Source organism: Mixophyes fleayi, chromosome 6 (genome assembly GCF_038048845.1).
Source record: "Mixophyes fleayi isolate aMixFle1 chromosome 6, aMixFle1.hap1, whole genome shotgun sequence".
NCBI lineage: Eukaryota > Metazoa > Chordata > Amphibia > Anura > Limnodynastidae > Mixophyes > Mixophyes fleayi.
The window spans coordinates 14,004,487-14,022,989 of NC_134407.1; positions in this window are offsets into that span (position 1 = coordinate 14,004,487).

An 18,503-nucleotide genomic window follows, 5' to 3' on the forward strand; every position below is an offset into this window, starting at 1 on the left:
ATTTGGCAAATCAGAAACAAAGTCCATAGAAATATGGGTCCAGGGTTTGGTGGGAATAGGCAGAGGCAAAAGTTGACCAGCTGAAGATTGTCTTGAACTTTTATGTTGGGCACAGCTGCCACATGCGGAAACAAATTGCTGAACATCCTGATGAAGAGTAGGCCACCAGTAGCTTCTCGATATGAAAGATTGAGTTTTGCGGATGCCCGCATGACCGGCAAATCTAGAACAATGTGCCCATTGGAGCAATTTTTTACGCAGATTCTCAGAAACAAAAATTTTTCCCTGGGGAGGTGTATTGTCGGGTCTACTGACTGCGATGCTGAGTGGGCTGATAATAGGCCGTGGATCCACAGTGATGGAATCTTCCTCTTTCACCATAGAACGTGACAGAGCATCGGCCTTGCGATTTTTGGAACCGGGACGGAAGGTGACATGGATAACGAGCTCCCTCAAGTAAATGCCTCCACTCTTCAAGCGCCAATTTGATGGCAAGCAGTTCTTTGTCCCCTATGGCATAATTTCGTTCAGCTGGTAAAAATTTCCTGGAGAAGAACCCGCAAGGATGCCATTGCTCATCAGCTGGTTTTTGGGAAAGAACTGCCCCTACTCCGACAGATGAGGCATCAACTTCCAAGTAGAATGGACAGGTTAAATCTGGTTGCCTGAGTATGGGAGCAGAAATAAATGCTTGTTTCAGAAGTTGAAAAGCTGTTTGGGCTTCTTCAGACCACTTGGCAGGATTAGCCCCTTTTCTGGTGAGAGCGGTGAGTGGTGCTACTACAGTAGAGTAGCCACGAATAAATTTTCGATAATAGTTCGCGAATCCCAGAAATCGCTGTACTGCCTTTAGTGTAGATGGTTGAGGCCAGTTAAGAATAGCTTGCACCTTCTCTGGGTCCATACGGAGACCAGTACCTGAGATGATATACCCCAAGAATGGGATGGATTCAACTTCGAAGGTGTATTTTTCAAGCTTGCAATACAGTTTATTCCTTCTGAGACGGCTGAGGACCTCTTTAACATGTCTGCGATGGGACTGGAGATCAGAGGAGAAAACGAGGATATCGTCCAAATATACCACAATAGTATGGTACAGTAAGTCCCGAAAGATTTCATTTATGAAATTCTGAAAAACTGCTGGGGCATTGCTCAGACCGAATGGCATGACTAGATATTCGTAGTGCCCATCCCTGGTGTTAAAGGCGGTTTTCCATTCGTCGCCACGCCTAATGCGAATCAAATTGTAGGCCCCGCGGAGATCCAACTTTGTGAATATTTGGGCACCTTTGACTCTGTCAAATAACTCTGTGATTAGGGGCAGAGGATACCGGTTCTTGATGGTAATGTCATTGAGACCTCTGTAATCGATGCAGGGACGTAATCCACCATCCTTTTTCTTTACAAAAAAGAACCCGGCTCCTGCTGGTGAAGAGGATGGTCGAATGAAACCCCTTTTCAAGTTCTCTTTTATATATTCAGACATAGAGTTTGTCTCAGGGATAGAAAGAGGGTAGACTCTGCCACGTGGTGTGGTTTTACCTGGAACTAGATCAATGGGACAGTCCCAATCCCGATGAGGTGGTAGAGTTTCAGCAGCTTGCTTACTGAAAACGTCTGTGAACTCTTGGTAGGCAGAAGGAACTGTCAAAACTTCTTTATCAGAGGTGGAGCAATGTGGAAGAACACGTTGTAAACAGGACTCGAAACAAGTTGGAGCCCACGCCAAGATTTGTGGAGTCGACCAGTCGATATGGGGGTTATGCAATTGAAGCCATGGAAACCCGAGAACCACAGGACTAGTGGCTTCTGGGATGACCAAAAAGGTAAGGGATTCAGAATGCAGAACTCCTATTTGGAGAGTCACTGGAGAAGTCTGATGCGTAATGGTACCCCCTGGAATACGGCTACCATCAACCGCAGAGAGAAAGATGGTCACTGGAATTTTCACTAGTGGAATGGCTAGTTCAGCAGCTAACTTGGCAGACATGAAATTCCCAGCTGCTCCTGAATCCACCAGGGCTGAAATGTATTGGGAGTCTTGAGCGTGTTTCAGGGTGACTGGGATAATACAGTCCTTGCCTTGTGGGGAGCGAAGGGCCACTCCTAGGCTCACCTCCTCATAGTCAGCTAGGAGGGTATGTTTACCCGGTTTGCGAGGACAATAATGTAGCAGATGTCCGGAACTGGCACAGTATAAGCAAAGTTTCTCTCTAACTCGCCGTTGTCGCTCGGTGGGTGAAAGACGTGCTTTGCCTAGTTGCATGGGTCCTTCAGGGAAAGGAGACAATGAGCAGACCCGTTGAATGGGGAGGAACTTGGGGTGTTTCAGCCTCCTCTTTTCTAGAGCTCTCTCTCTGAACCGAATATCAACCCGATTGCAGATGGTAATCAATTGGTCTAGCGTTGTAGGTAAATCCCGAGATGCTAATACATCTTTAATGTGGTCAGACAGGCCCTGCCAGAAGACCGCAACAAGCGCATCGTTATTCCACGACAGCTCAGAGGAAAGTGTTTGAAATTGAACGGCATACTGGCCCACAGTCTGCTGTCCTTGCCGAAGCCGCAGAATATCTAAAGCGGCTGACGCTGTTCTTCCAGGCTCGTCGAATATTCTGCGGAAGGTAGACAGGAAGCTATCAATATCAGATAAAATTGGGTCAGATTTTTCCCAGAGCGGTGATGCCCATGCCAGAGCTTGCCCTGATAGTAGCGAAACAATATAAGCAGTTTTGGTACGTGCAGTAGGGAAATTCCCGGGTTGTAATTCAAAGTGTATACTACACTGGTTGAGAAACCCGCGGCAATTCTTCGGATCGCCATTGTATTTAGCTGGCGTGGGAAGATGGAGTCCGGATGAAGTGGGTAGTGAAGCAGGTATTACTGGCTCAGGCGGAGTATGGGATGGTTGACTGCGGAATAACTGCAAGGTATCCATACGTGTAGAAACATCCTGCAGCAATCTCAAAATTTGCCCCTGGTTAGTTTCTTGTCTCTCAATGCGTCCAGCTAATATTTGGACAGAGTCCTCCCTCGGGGTATGTTCCCCTGGCGGATCCATTTGGCCAGAACAAACTGTCACGGTCGTCTGAATTTCTTGATCCGATTCAGGACCCTTGGGACTAGCTGGAGCATGAGTGAAACAGAACTTAGCAGCCTGGATGAACTTCTTGCTCATATTTCTTGCTGATTGTAGAATATAGCAGGGGAATTAGCAGTCTGGAAATGTAGACAGGAACAGTGCACTAGTAATGGAGACAGGAACACTGCACTAGTAATGCAGTCAGGATTACTGCACTTGTAATGCAGTCAGGAACACTGCACTTAGGAATGCAGACAGGAACACTGGAGCCAAGAACTATCCTCTGGAGAGAAGTGTGTTGTTCTGGCAATGAACAGATCACAGCAGCAGGTTTAAATAGGGTGTCCCAAACAACTATTGGCTGATCAGTTCATGTGATCACAGCTGCAGAATCTGGTTGGTCTGGAATGATCACCTGACTGCATCCAAGATGGCCGCACCCATGCAGCAGAACAAACAGTATGTGTTTGTTTACAAATGGAGGTGTGGAGGATGGCAATGCTGCAGACGGCCAGAAGGGACCCAGGTAGCCGTGATATGACAGCGGCGGATGAGGTAAGTGCGGCTAAGATCCCGATTTGTGACACGAACAATCTAAATAGCATCAGATTAGGGAGCAATTTTACAGGAGGTATTTGGATAACGCCTTGTAACATGTGAAAAAAGCTTAGGCCAATTGTGAGCATTATCCCCAAAGATGGCGTTCCACTCTTTTTGCAATATAACACATCTGCCACTGTAATATTATAAATGTCTGTAAGGTAATGTCAGCAAGTTGCCTTAATGGGTAGCACTTCTGCTTCACAGCACTGGGGTAATGAGTTTGAATCCAAAACATACCTTATTGGTCTGGAGTTTGGCCTTTAATCAGTAGGGATAGTACATTTATTTTTAAAGCACAATTTCACATGTACCAAAGCGTATGGCTTTGGAGGGGGAGGGACATTTCTAATCTTGATCTAGATATACATTTTTGGTTTACCAAGTCTTGTGTAAATTTTGAAAAGATTTTAAAATGGAAAGCAAGTATGTGTATTGCAGTGTTGTATCTGAATAACAGAGAACTCACATCTTAAAATCTCCTTTCTCAGCTAAGCCAAAAGCTGGGTCTGGCGGTGCCTCAGTTCACTCCAGCAACGCTGGAGCTGCACTATAGATCTGTGGCAGTGAAACCGCAGCCAAATTATTATTATTATTATTATTAATTTTTATTTATAGGGCGCCACAAAGTATCCGTAGCGCCATACAAGGACAAACAATGGCACAGTACAAGGTGAAACAGCACAGTACAAGTAACAGTAAGCACTATAACTCTGGGGGCTCAGGCACAGCATGAAAGAGAGGGAGGGAGGGGAAAAATGAGTATAGGCAGGTAACTATGGCCCAAGAGGGTGGGCACAGATGACAGGTTGAGAGTCACTGAGGGGAGCGGAGAGAAGCGAGAGGAGACAGAGGGCAGAGGGACCGAGAGGAGGTGAGCAGAGTAGCTGGAGAGCACAGTTAAAAGTGATGGAAACAGGAGGTAGGAGAGCCCTGCTCAAGGGAGCGAACTGTCACGGTCGTCTGAATTTCTTGATTCGATTCGGGACCCTTGGGACTAGCTGGAGCATGAGTGAAACAGAACTTAGCAGCCTGGATGAACTTCTTGCTCATATTTCTTGCTGATTGTAGAATATAGCAGGGGAATTAGCAGTCTGGAAATGTAGACAGGAACAGTGCACTAGTAATGGAGACAGGAACACTGCACTAGTAATGCAGTCAGGATTACTGCACTTGTAATGCAGTCAGGAACACTGGAGCCAAGAACTATCCTCTGGAGAGAAGTGTGTTGTTCTGGCAATGAACAGATCACAGCAGCAGGTTTAAATAGGGTGTCCCAAACAACTATTGGCTGATCAGTTCATGTGATCACAGCTGCAGAATCTGGTTGGTCTGGAATGATCACCTGACTGCATCCAAGATGGCCGCACCCATGCAGCAGAACAAACAGTATGTGTTTGTTTACAAATGGAGGTGTGGAGGATGGCAATGCTGCAGACGGCCAGAAGGGACCCAGGTAGCCGTGATATGACAGCGGCGGATGAGGTAAGTGCGGCTAAGATCCCGATTTGTGACACGAACAATCTAAAGGGAGGGGAAGACAGACAGACACATGGATGAGACGGAGAGACAGGAGAAACGGAGACGGAGTCGAGGAAGGGGGGGAGAAGGGAAGAAGGGATGAGAAAGAGAGGTAGCCGACCGGTGGGAGTGTAGGCATTAGACTGGAAGGCTTTAAGAAAAAGGTGGGTTTTTAATGTTCGTTTGAAAGAGGACAGATTAGGGGAAGTTCTGATGGAGCGGGGGAGCTTGTTCCAATGGAGGGGAGCGGCGCGGGAGAAGTCTTGGATACGTGCGTGAGAGGAGGTAATCAGAGGGGAAGAGAGGCGACGATCATTGGACGATCGCCTGCGCACCCTCCGGTAATCCTGCAGTTTCATCTCATTAGAGATGATACCTTGCAGGCATACTTTCCATTGCCTCAGCCAACACCCTTAGCTCCCTGAGTGCGAATATACTCACCCTCATCTTGAAACTAAGATACTCTCCAATACTCTTCTCTGTGATTGGTTCTCTGAGCACGTGAGTGCGAGCTCACGTCACTCGCGGACCTTTTGTACACCTGTGTGCCTGTCATTCATTCATCGTATCCTAGCAAAGTGGGGGCAGATAGTTGAGAAATGTTCGCAATTACTGTCACTTTATAACAGGCACTAGATTTATAAGTGTGATAGTTATTGTCCTAGCTGAGTTGTAAGTGTTGAAATAAAGTGTAACATTTTGAGGTAACTACCACAAAAAACAGACAGTAATTTACTTATGATTTGCAATATGTGTCTAGTTTAAATCAACTTTTGTTATGGTTTTGATAAGGATCAAACTAATACATTTTGTGGACCCTAATTTACCTCATGAATCTGGTCCTCCTATCCTCCTAACAAACTTACTTAGAAATTACATTTGAAGCAACAAAGAGGGTATAGTGGGATTAAGGCAGCACAGTGGCCTAGTGGTTAGCACTTCTGCCTCACAGCACTGGGGTCATGAGTTCGATTCCCGATCATGGCCTTATCTGTGTGGAGTTTGTATGTTCTCTCTGTGTTTGCGTGGGTTTCCTCCGGGTGCTCCGGTTTCCTCCCACGCTCCAAAAACATACCGATAGGTTAATTGGCTGCTATCGTGTGTGTGTGTGTCTGTGTCTTTATTCCACTTGGAACCAGCGTTGGAATTCTGATGTAATAGGAGCAACAAGAGTATAATTGCCACATTCATACTACGCACAGAGAGATGTCACAACCGTAAGGCAGAAGGAAGTTTTCTTTTGCCCGCGGCAGTAGGAAGCTCCTGCAAAATCTGCATTTCAAGTGCCTAAAGGTAAATGTCACCATGATGAGACGGATTTGCAATCTTTCAGTAAGTTTGCTCCTTAGCTAAGGCCTGCACAGAAATTTCTTGTTTAAAAAGAGCGCAGAACTTGTGCGTATATCTGACCCTATTGAAATCAAGGTGTATCTCAAGATACTGTATGTTTCAATTTGAATTTATGTGGAAGTACGCTCACAGTATTTGCTATACGTAGACACAGAGAACAGACTGCAGTATACACACATGTTGAAGGAGAGATGTGCCACCGTGTTTTGGTTTTGGATGTGGTTTTGGTTCTAAAATGTTTTCGTGATCTGGTTTTGTTGCTGGTTTTGCTCAAAAATCCTGAAAGGTTTTGGTTTTGGATCTGGATTTAATTAAAAATGTAGAGAAATAGCTAAAAATATCTGATTTTGAGCTGTTTTTATTACTATTTACAACATTAGCATTCATTTCAAGTCCTTTACAGTTTATTTTCTAATTTTCTCTGTCCAATTTTCCACCAATTTTGGGCAAAGGGCCTGATTCATTAAGGATCTTAAATGAAGAGGATCCTTATTTCAGTCTGCTGGACAAAACCATGTTGCAATGCAAGGGGTGCAAATGAGTGTTCTGTTTTGCACATAAGTTAAATACTGACTGTTTTTTCATGTAACACACACATATCAACTTTAAATTTCCATGTTACAATACAAGGGGTGCAAATTAGTATTCTGTTTTGCACATAAGTTAAATACTGACTGTTTTTTCATGTAGCACACAAATACTTGATTGCTTATTTGTACACTGAAATTTAAAGTTGATATCTGTGTGCTACATGAAAAAACTTGTATCTAAAATCTTGGAGGGCAGCACAGTGGCCTAGTGGTTAGCACTTCTGCCTCACAGCACTGGGGTCATGAGTTCGATTCCCGATCATGGCCTTATCTGTGTGGAGTTTGTATGTTCTCCCTGTGTTTGCGTGGGTTTCCTCCGGGTGCTCCGGTTTCCTCCCACGCTCCAAAAACATACCGATAGGTTAATTGGCTGCTATCGTGTGTGTGTCTGTGTGTGAGTGTGTGTCTATATTAGGAAATTTAGACTGTAAGCTCCAATGGGGCAGGGACTGATGTGAATGAGTTCTCTGTACAGCGCTTGTACAGCGCTGCAGAATTAGTGGCGCTATATAAATAAATGATGATGATGATGATGATATTGACAGTGAGTGAGATTGGAGGCCAGTTGGTGACTCTGGCATGATGGACAAGAATGAGCTCTGTATAAAACATGATTTGCTTTAGCTATCGTTGTGACATCCATGGGGCGAATGCAGAGAGACAGTGGTTTTCAACAGATAGAGGTGAAAGAAATAGCTCAGTGAAAGCAATGTACATTTGAGAGACCAAATGAGCAAATTAGTACCCAAACACTAGAGATGTACAATATTAAAGTACACCATTTAGAAAAAAAGGAGCCTTGTGAGACCTTAATAGATAGTGAGAGTGGAAGGGAGAATGTGCCAGAGGTGGGTACACTACAGAAGTAGTTAGAGAGATAGGAAGTGACCCAGGAGAGGACTGTGTCTATATGGACAATGGAGTGAAGGATGTGTATGAGAAGAGGGTGTTCAACAGTGTGCAAAGCAGCAAGGAGTTACAGGAGAATGAGTATTGTAAAAATAAAAAAATATTTATGTATTATTTCGGTATTGTAATAAAAAATGATTAATATTTATTAATAAACACAATTACAGTAATCCAATGAAACACAAAATAAAATCAAACTGAAAATACAAACTCCTTGTAAAAAAAAAATACAATTATCAAATACAAACTGATGCATGTTGGTTTTCTCTCATTGGTTAGAGGTGTTGCAAAGCAGGTCTTGCTGGAAACCATAATGACTGTCTTCTGTATCTGTTTAAAATATTAGAGAAAAAGAGATCAACCTTAGACCATTTTGAAAAAAATTATTACTTGACTGTTTGTACTTTACACACACCTGTACTTTCAAGCTGTAAAATCCACAATTTCTTGCCTTAACTGTAATGCAGGTCCCCCAATAACCTAAAAGGTAATTATTATTGGTAACTATAGATAATTACATGCTGAAAAAGGCAACTCCTTCATGTCTTTCTTACTCCACACCTCCTTTGTGCTCCAGCTGGCAGCTGGGTCATACAGGGCTGTCAAGAGGAATTCAGGGCCCCGGTACAACAAATTCATGGGGCCCCCCTTATAGTGGAGCAAGCGCAAAATTTTTCAGCGGTATGGTCTCACAATTGGGGGCGTGGCACTTCGCCGTTGGGGCGTGGCTAGCACAATAAAATTACTAGGTCCTGAATTCCGCAGGGGGGGGGTGACATTTGTACAAGCACTCCTGACTTTCAGGACATCTAGCACCCTTGTGTAGTATAGGAAGAATGCAGTGTGTACAGAAAGAGTTCAGTCTTGGCCTGCGCCCACTGGGCTCACCAAACACTCACCAAATATTGGCATTGTCCCTACTAGAATGACAACATTTCACACACTATGCTGCTCTGTCCTACCTGTTCTTCTCACTTTTACCACATGTGGCTGCTGGTTTCTTTAGTTGCGGCTTGTCTGGATCCTGGAATGTTGGAGGACCTATTTGGAAAAAAAAATGGCTACATTTAGAAAATTACAGCCAGCCCCACCGTTAAATCAATAACATCCATGATTAATAATTAGGCCTTCCTCCAGCCCCAACATTAAAATAGTATTCCCATTACCCCGCAAACAAAATAGCACCCATTAATTAGCCACCATCTACCTCACACACACTACATTGCCAAAAGCTGCGTGCCATCACACACACATTACTGTGCCCCTTTATTATCACCACGCTATGCCCCCTTATGATTACACTGCACCCTCCATGCTGCCTTTGCCCCTTTATTTAACCCCCTATGCCATGCTGCTTGTTCCTCGTTTTTTAACCCCTCTGTGCCATGCTGCTTGTCCCTCTTTTCTTGAACCCCCTGTGCCATGCTGCTATTGTCCCTCCTTTCTTTAACCCCCTGTGCCATGCTGCTTGTCCCTCATTTATTTAACCCCCTGTGCCATGCTGCTTGTCTTGTCCCTCTTTTCTTTAACCCCTCTGTGCCATGCTGCTTGTCCCTCTTTATTTAATCCCTCTGTGTCATGCTGCTATTGTCATTCTTTTTTTAACCCCTCTGTGTCATGCTGCTATTGTCCCTCTTTTTTTAACCCCTCTGTGTCATGCTGCTATTGTCCCTCTTTTTTTAACCCCTCTGTGTCATGCTGCTATTGTCCCTTTTTTAACCCCCCTGTGTCATGCTGCTATTGTCCCTCTTTTTTTAACCCCTCTGTGTCATGCTGCTATTGTCCCTCTTTTTTTAATCCCTCTGTATCATGCTGCTATTGTCCCTCTTTTTTTTAACCCCTCTGTGTCATGCTGCTATTGTCCCCTTTTTAACCCCTGTGTCATGCTGCTATTGTCCCTTTTTTAACCCCCCTGTGTCATGTTGCTATTGTCCCTTTTTTAACCCCCCTGTGTCATGCTGCTATAGTCCCTTTTTTAACCCCCCTGTGTCATGCTGCTATTGTCCCTTTTTTAACCCCCCTGTGTCATGCTGCTATTGCCCCCACCCCCCATTTTTTAACCCCCCCGTTTTTTAACCCCCCCCCCCCCGTTTTCCTACCTTCACTTACCTTTACTTCTCTCTTTCTCCCTGTCTTTTCTGCTGCTCTGTGCTCCATTGCTCCAGACTGACTGAATGCTGGGCGTGACATGATGATGTCACACCCGGCATGCAGTCAGTCTGGAGTAATGGTGCACAGAGCAGCAGAGAGGAGGGACGCAATCCCGTGAGTATGGGTTTTTTGTTTTTTTTAACTACCCTGCTCCCCCCCACCAACGACCGAGCCCCCCCCCCCCCCCCCCCCGAAAAAAAAAAAAAAAAGAAAAAAAAAAACATTGTCAGCGCCCGGGCCTGGGTAATTAGTACCCGCCACCCCCCTCTCGGCGGCCCTGGGGTCATAAGGTCTGTTGCAATAAATTACAAACATTTAGCTATTTACTAAAATTGTGTCTGTTTCTCACATATCCTTACAATGAAAGCGAATGTAAGGTATCTCCATTATAAAACATTAACAAATCAGTGCCTTAAAATCAATAAACACACAACACTAAGTTTATGTACTTTACCTGGACAGAAAAGAAAATTCACATAGTGAGTCAGATATATGATTAACAGATATGCTTAATTACAGAATATTTTTCAAGTGAGGCAGATATGTCCCAGCTAAGGCCTGATAGTACATCAATGAAAGCCTTTAGTTTGGTCTATTTTAAAGGAAACTCTAACAATCAAGCTTCATTATTTTTCTAAGTGCTATGGCTATAAAAGTCACATCTGATAATCTCAGCAGGGGAAGAGGGAGCTCTTAGAGTACAATTTCAAAGGTAAACATTTGTTTAAGTCCAAACTATCTGGTACAGGCCTTTACTTTCATCACCAAACAATTGCATTAGGATGTCAAAGAATTTTCAAAGTGTGATATAAACAATATTAGAAAAAGATTTTACCTTGCAAGTCAGTGTTGAACCTGAAGTGACCTGCTTCCACAGTGTCAGGAGTGCTGGGGATCTGTTGAATAAACATGCAACATGGGAAAGTGCAAAAACACATAAGAATGATCTTAATAGATATTAGATTGAAAGGCTTCAGAACACTCCTCCCTGCCCCAACCAAAAAATCAAAAATTGAGTTAAAATTTATAATACAAACAACACACTTTAAAATGCACATTACATATGAAAAACTAGATGCACCATTATTGTGGAACATAAAATATCTTACAAACACAAACCTTTAAAGTGTCTTTAAAAGAGTAAGAGAAAAGATGACTGTTAATACAAATAAAAGACCACTATACAAAGCCACACCAGAAAACTCCACTATAGAGTCCTAACCAACTTCAAGTGTGCATTAAGCAGTCTTTTATAGTGGATTGTAATGAAACAAGTATATGCAGGTGTATGGGCCACTGTGGTTTCAGATAACAAGATCTGATGCTGGGTCTATGCAACGTTGGTTACAAAAATCTGTTGCTTCCTTTTATACTGATTAAAAAGTGTTTGCGTTTAGTTCTGATTGCAATTTATTCTGATATGCATTACCATAGAATTTCTTATTTTAATTTTAAAAAACAAAACATGATCCTTTATATCTGTTACTAAGAAGGTGTGTGCAATTGTTCATTTAATTATGCTCATTAACACTTTAGGTTGCCACTAGTTCCTTTTCTGTGTTGTATGTGTATTTCAATTTGAAATATTCCTTACTGGTTAGACAAATGAGCTGGAAACAGTAGGGTCATGAGTTCGAATCCACAATCATGCCTGTATCTGCGTGGACTTTGTATATCCCTATATTTGTGATGTGTGATTTAAAGATGAGTATGCTAGTATATGTTTGGGCAATTACATTGTATCATGCGTAAATATTTATATCAGGGAATTATAAGCTGTTACATCCGCATCCATGGATGTACCAAGGATTTAGGGCTATAATATTTCATTGTATAATTGATAATAATAATATAATTGATTGTTACATTAATAAAAATTATAAAAGTAAAAAGGTTTATTATGAAAGAAGTTCATGCTCAGCTTTTCCTTCAAGTCTATATCATGCACACAATGTTTCCGCTTACATGTTGGCTTAGTGGTTAGACAATCCACTTTTCATCAGAGGGGCCATGAGTTCGATTCCTGACCCATTTTGTGGAATATGCCTATATTGCATGCTGAAATGTGTGTTAAGCTTCAACACAGACAAGCACCTGTATCAAATAAAGTGAATACAAACAAATAGAAAACAAAAAACAGATAAAAGGAAAAAAAAGTGCCCCTCCCCCCAAAAAATGCAAAAAAGACAAACAATTTTAAGTCCAATTATTATTATTATTATTATTATTATTATTATTAAATACTACATAAATGATGTTTCTTAGCCAATTATTTAAAATTTGCATCTACCAAATATTTAGGAGTATAATATATCATTGTATAATTATTGACATTAGCAAAAATTATAAAAATAAAATAGTTTGTTATGAGAGAAGTTCATGCTCAGCTTTTCCTTCAAGTCTATATCATGCACATATTGTTTCCACTTGCACATTGCCTTAGTGGTTAGACAATCCACTTTTCAACAGTGGAGACCTGAGTTCTAATCCTCACCCCATGCCCTTATCTCTCTGGAGTTTGTATAGCCTTCCCATGTTTGTGTCGTTTTCCTATGTGTCCTTTATGCAAGAGTACTCTTGGTTTAAGTTCACACAATGTATCCGAAGAATTTTAACAAATTAAGCTGTTATGCTTTCATATTATTATTAGTGTATTATTAGCCGTTTTTTACACATATCAACAAAGGTATATGCTAACTATTAGACACATAAACCACTTTACGTTGCAATTTATTGCAAGTATGGTTGTAATAAAAAACTTTTTTTTTAAAAAGTACACATTGTTTAATGTTTGAAATAAATATAAAAGAAAATTTTGTGATAAAATTTTATGTTGGAGTGAACTGCATTAAGATGTATGTTGTGCGTATTTAGTTGTGAGTGTTTTAAAGGAACTATGCTTCTTGAACAGTTTAGTGTTGTTTTCAGCGCTGCTGCTATAGTTGCTTTGGACTTAAACATGACCCCGAGCTTCCTTAACTTTAAGCAGGAAGTTAAGATAAAACTCTGAGCATTTCTTCTTAGCTATCAAACGAATCCGGATGTAAACGCCTAATCTTCTTAAGTCAATACAAATAATGCCTACGCTTCTTAAGTCAGTACAATCTCCGCCCATTCATCTCCCATTCCCAACCCTTTTTTCTTAAGTGTTGGGAGAACTTCTTAAGTGCATTTAAGAAGGATTTTCATCTTAACTTAAGAAATTCTTAGCATAAGCAACAGATCTTCCTTCTTAAGTCCCTTTTCTGGGCATGTGCAGAGAAGATTTTCGTAAGAACCGCAAAAAACGGCAGATAAGATCGCTAATGAATCAGGCCCAGTGTCTTTACAATTTCTGGAAGCAGTGTATGTAAAGTAGAAAAGTAAAATTAAATTGATCTATTTGAGCCATAGATAAGGCTAAATTATGTGGTATTTAAAGAGGATGTTAATTTAATTGAAAGTAGTTGTACTAATAGTGTAGGAGATCGGCCTTTCATGATAGATATTTTATGCTTCAACATTTGCTTGTAGATCATCAAGAAACACCGGTGCAAGTCCCAAGGTGTTTTGTGATGCTCATCCATTGCCCTTCGTTAATTACCTCTTTATTTGCCAAGTTAAGCAGTGCGTGATAACGCAATTTGTGTTATCACTGCACTTTCATATGGTCAAGCACCCTTGCAGGAGAAGTAATTGCTGTTAAGGAGTCCAGGAGATCTCCTCACTAATTTGGGAGTCTGCTGTACGTTTCGGGAGATTAGACATCTTTGTTTATTGAGCTAAGCTACACCGTAAGCCATTACGTTAAACAACTAATAGTGATCCAAACATGTAAATTCATGACTTTATAGCATTGATCCTTTGAATATGTTTCATTGTGCAAAATATTGGCAAAGAAAAAAATGAAAATATCCTGAGGTGGAGTAATGTGCCACATCCAAGTAACATTTCAATAAGCAATGCAATCAATATAATAGATTTGAAGAATTGTACAACCCCCAAACAACAATGTCTTGTATGTTTGATGAAACAGAAAAGGTTACTTATGAATCATTGTTACATAATGTTGTGTAAGATGTTGCACAATTCCTTACTTCCTTTAAGTTAATCTATCACCCTGTCCTTATTGTGACAGCTTCTGTTACTTCTTCTGTAACCTTTTGTTCTAACATCTGCCTTCTCAGTTTCTCTTCTCTCCTGACTCTGTTGAGCCATCTATTGAATCAAAATCTTTTCACATTCTCAACCCCAGTTACTTTGCAATTATCATGTAATGGTTATTTTAAAATGTTTAGTTTATTTAAGCTTTGCATTCTAAGCAAATAGATGCTGCAGTACATTTCCAATAAAGATATCTGACCATTTTAGGTGGACCCTCAAAATTGGCTCCTAAAGGGACATTAAGCGTTCATGTAAGAAATGAAAACTGCAGTGATTATCAAATTTTCCAGTTAACCAACATAACCGAATTTAACGTCTGTAATTTATTTTTGTTTCTGAGTCTCCAGAAACCCCCCCTCCCCTCCGCGGATCGATCGGGCAAAATGCATGTTTTGAAACATGCCAAATATTTTTTCTCTTACAGCACCTCCGCGACGCTTCTGTCACAGCACCGCGGCTGCTGTATAACTCCTGTTCGGCGAGAAGGAGCTGCTGCGCATGCGCGAGCGCAGCAGCTCCTCCCTTGAATACCCGGCATTACTGGCTGGCTTCCCTGGGGCACGGTAGGGCTATTTCTACTGTCACTGCAAATATTAAATAATAAAAGAGCTGCAGATACTGGCCACAATTAATCTGTTTTTTTATTAATGGACCAAAGACTCCATTTCCGGGCAGCCTGCAGGGTATGCAGAGCTGTGTTATTGTATATAAATATTGTATTATAGGATTAAAAAAGTAGAGGATTCCTCTAATAATTATTAGCATTATTATCATCATCATCAGCTATTTATATAGCACCACTAATTCCGCAGCGTTGTACAGAGAACTTACTCACATCAGTCCCTGCCCCATTGGAGCTTACAGTCTAAATTCCCTAACATACACACAGAGTGAGAGAGACTAAGGTCAATTTGATAGCAGCCAATTAACCTACCAGTGTGTTTTTGGAGTGTGGAAAGAAACCAGAGCACCCGGAGGAAACCCATGCAAACACGGGGAGAACATACAACTCCACACAGATAAGGCCATGGTCAGGAATCGAACTCATGACCATAGTGCTGTTAGGGAACATGCTATAGATTAATATTATTATTATTATTATTATCATTTATTTGTCAGGCGCCACAAGGTATCCGCAGCGCCGCACACAGTACTAACAGTAGACTACACAGGGTGAAACCATACAGAACAATGAACAAAAAGTACCAATACTTCAGAAACTCCGGCTAGTCATATGCAGTAAAGACGAAGCGGAAGAACAGGTATGGAGACAGGAGGGGAGGGGAATTAAAGCATATAGATGAATTAAAACATTGTTATTCACATTTGTGTGTGTTCAGAGGAATACTGCTTGTGTTAAAATGAGTGGTCTGGTACATTACAGGTGATAGTTGTTTGATAATAGTTGCCCTCTTACCTCTCTGTATGTATTACCCAGTATTGTTTTATTACTGTTTGTTCTCAATTGTAAAACGCCACAGAAGCTGTTGGCGCTATATAAATAAATGATGATGATGATAATAATAGTTTCTAAACAAATGTAAGTGGTTTGTAAAGTTACACTAGTAGGTAGAACATTTATATGATTTTGTGCTAGGAATATGGTGAGAACATTGTGTTTCTGTTGTCCAGTCACTATGTTGGATTTCATAACTAAGGTACTGGGTTCCAAAATCACAAACCTAGGTATTAACTCTTTCAGTAGCTTCTAGATTACTGTTCAGTTTATTACAGTAGAGTCTGCTGAGTAAATAAAAAAATAGCAAAAACATTAAAAAATAAACATTTTCTCATCTAGCTGAAATCCACTTGCAGATTTACATATGGTCCACGGGGATGGGCTGTGTAGCTTGTTGTGTGTGTGCTTTTTTTTTCTTTTTTATATCTGGCACATCATAATCATCATCACCATTTATTTATATAGCGCCACTAATTCCGCAGGGCTGTACAGAGAACTCACTCACATCAGTCCCTGCTCCATTGGGGCTTACAGTCTAAATTCCCTAACATACACACAGGCAAACAGAGATAGAGAGACTAGGGTCAATTTGTTAGCAGCCAAATAACCTACCAGTATGTTTTTGGAGTGTGGGAGGAAACCAGAGCACCTGGAGGAAACCCACGCAAACACGGGGAGAACATACAAACTCCTCACAGATAGAACAAGACCGAAAATAGTATTGTGCAATGAATGTAAATTCCAATGCAAACCTGATTCAGGGGAAATTTCACCTCATCTTTGCTCAAATGTGCCACCTAGTGGTGAATGTGAGGAACATACGGCAGTAAAAGCCAGAGGTGTCAAAAGATCCACAACTGATCAGACTATAACATACCAGCATAAGATCTCTATGTAGCCTTTTAAGACTTGGGGGCTTTACCTTGCAGCCTAGTCCTTTGATGTAGCAATATTTTGCCAATGGAATGAGACAAGGAATTTACTTTATGGGTAGTATCATGTATGAGGTGTGTAGTGCATTTAATGATAGTAACAGCAGAACGTAATAATAATGTATCTAGAATTTGAGCAATGTAAGTGTCATTTTTTAGCCCACCTGAAGCAAGGAACCCACATTGTTTCCATAGAACTGAACTTTGAACTCAAATACAGTAATGTTTGCTGTTCAATTTCAAATAATGTTTTTAACACTATAACATGTAGCCATAGCTCAAACAGGCACAAAACATATAACATTATAGTTTATTTTAATATGTTAACTGCAAGCCAAAAATTTATTTTCAAATTAATAAGACAGGTGCCACCAAAAGTGTGAAGTCCTTGAACCAGTGCAATTCGATACAGTTCCAAACCAATGATATCTTGTTAGTTTGGATAGGAACTCATTGTGAGTAAAGTAAATGTGGAACACACAGGTTTGGTCTTTCTGCCAACTCAGGCTGACCGTGAGCACTGGCAGGATTGTGCATGCTGTACAGCATTGAGCAGATGCCTGGCACATAAAGAGACGTATAAAAGAGGGCTGGAATTAGCCCGAAGAGATATAAACGCTAAGGGTGCATGTAGATGAAAAGTATAAGGTTCTTAAAGTAATAATTTAATTTCTTCAGCAAAAGAAACTTTAAGAATAAGAAATGATATCATTGTTTATTTACAAAATAAAAGCTTGTGCTGTGATAATATTATCAGTCTAAATTTCAATCTCTGAAATTCTGCCCGTCTACAGACCAGACAGTTTTTATCAGTAACAAAAGTAGGTTGTATTACAAGTCACAAATGTCATATTACAATTGGCTGAGACGGCATATAGGCGTGTCTTGTTCTTTGAATTAACTCCTTAATTTCTGCTCATATCCCTCTCATCAGCTCACACGCAAGGATCCAATAGACATAATAAAACCACATCAAATATAAATGATATACTAAAATAAGATAAAACAATGTAAATATTTTCATGCTAAAATAAATTGACTTGATCCAAAAATATCTTTGACAAGGTATAGCAAGAGTTAATTTAGCTGGGTGTAGTGGGAAGTGAGTATAGCCTACTCTTCAGACCTGGTGAGTATATATTGTGCATATTTTGTGCTTCTATTTATTGTATTTTATTGTTGTCTCTTTACTCTGTTTCCTCTTATTTTCTCATTTTCTTTCACCATAACCTCCGTTTCCCTTATTTTTCTCTTACTGTATTCTTTTCCCCTTTCTTTCATTTTCTTTCCCAATTTCCACTCTTCTTCCCCTTCCCGACTTATAATGCTTAGGGCCAAGAGAGTCCGAGTCCCACCCCACTGCCTTGTAGAGGCGAGTCCAGGTCCAGGACTCGCCGCCTGGTCAGTCCTCCGTCCCCCTCACTGCCCGGGAAGCCTGTAGGCAAGGTGGATCGGCCGCAGCTTCGGCGGCAAAAAAGGTTTCTGCATGCGAGTGGTGGCACGCTCACGCACAGGCGCGGCCAGCCGCACGTGTGCGGTCACGGCCGGCAGCGGTGGCGGCCATCTTGGATCCAGGCACTCCAGGAGCGCCCGTTATTACCTCCACTGCCACCAATGTTTTTGGGGCTTTTATTACCCCCCCTCCGAATGCCAGTCTGGCCTGGTGACTGGGGGGGAGACGCTGTAGCTCCCATTGGGCAAGGTCCCATCCCTAGTACCCCTCAGTCCCTCCCCCTCTCTCCACGGCTTCTGGTATTTCCCTGCAT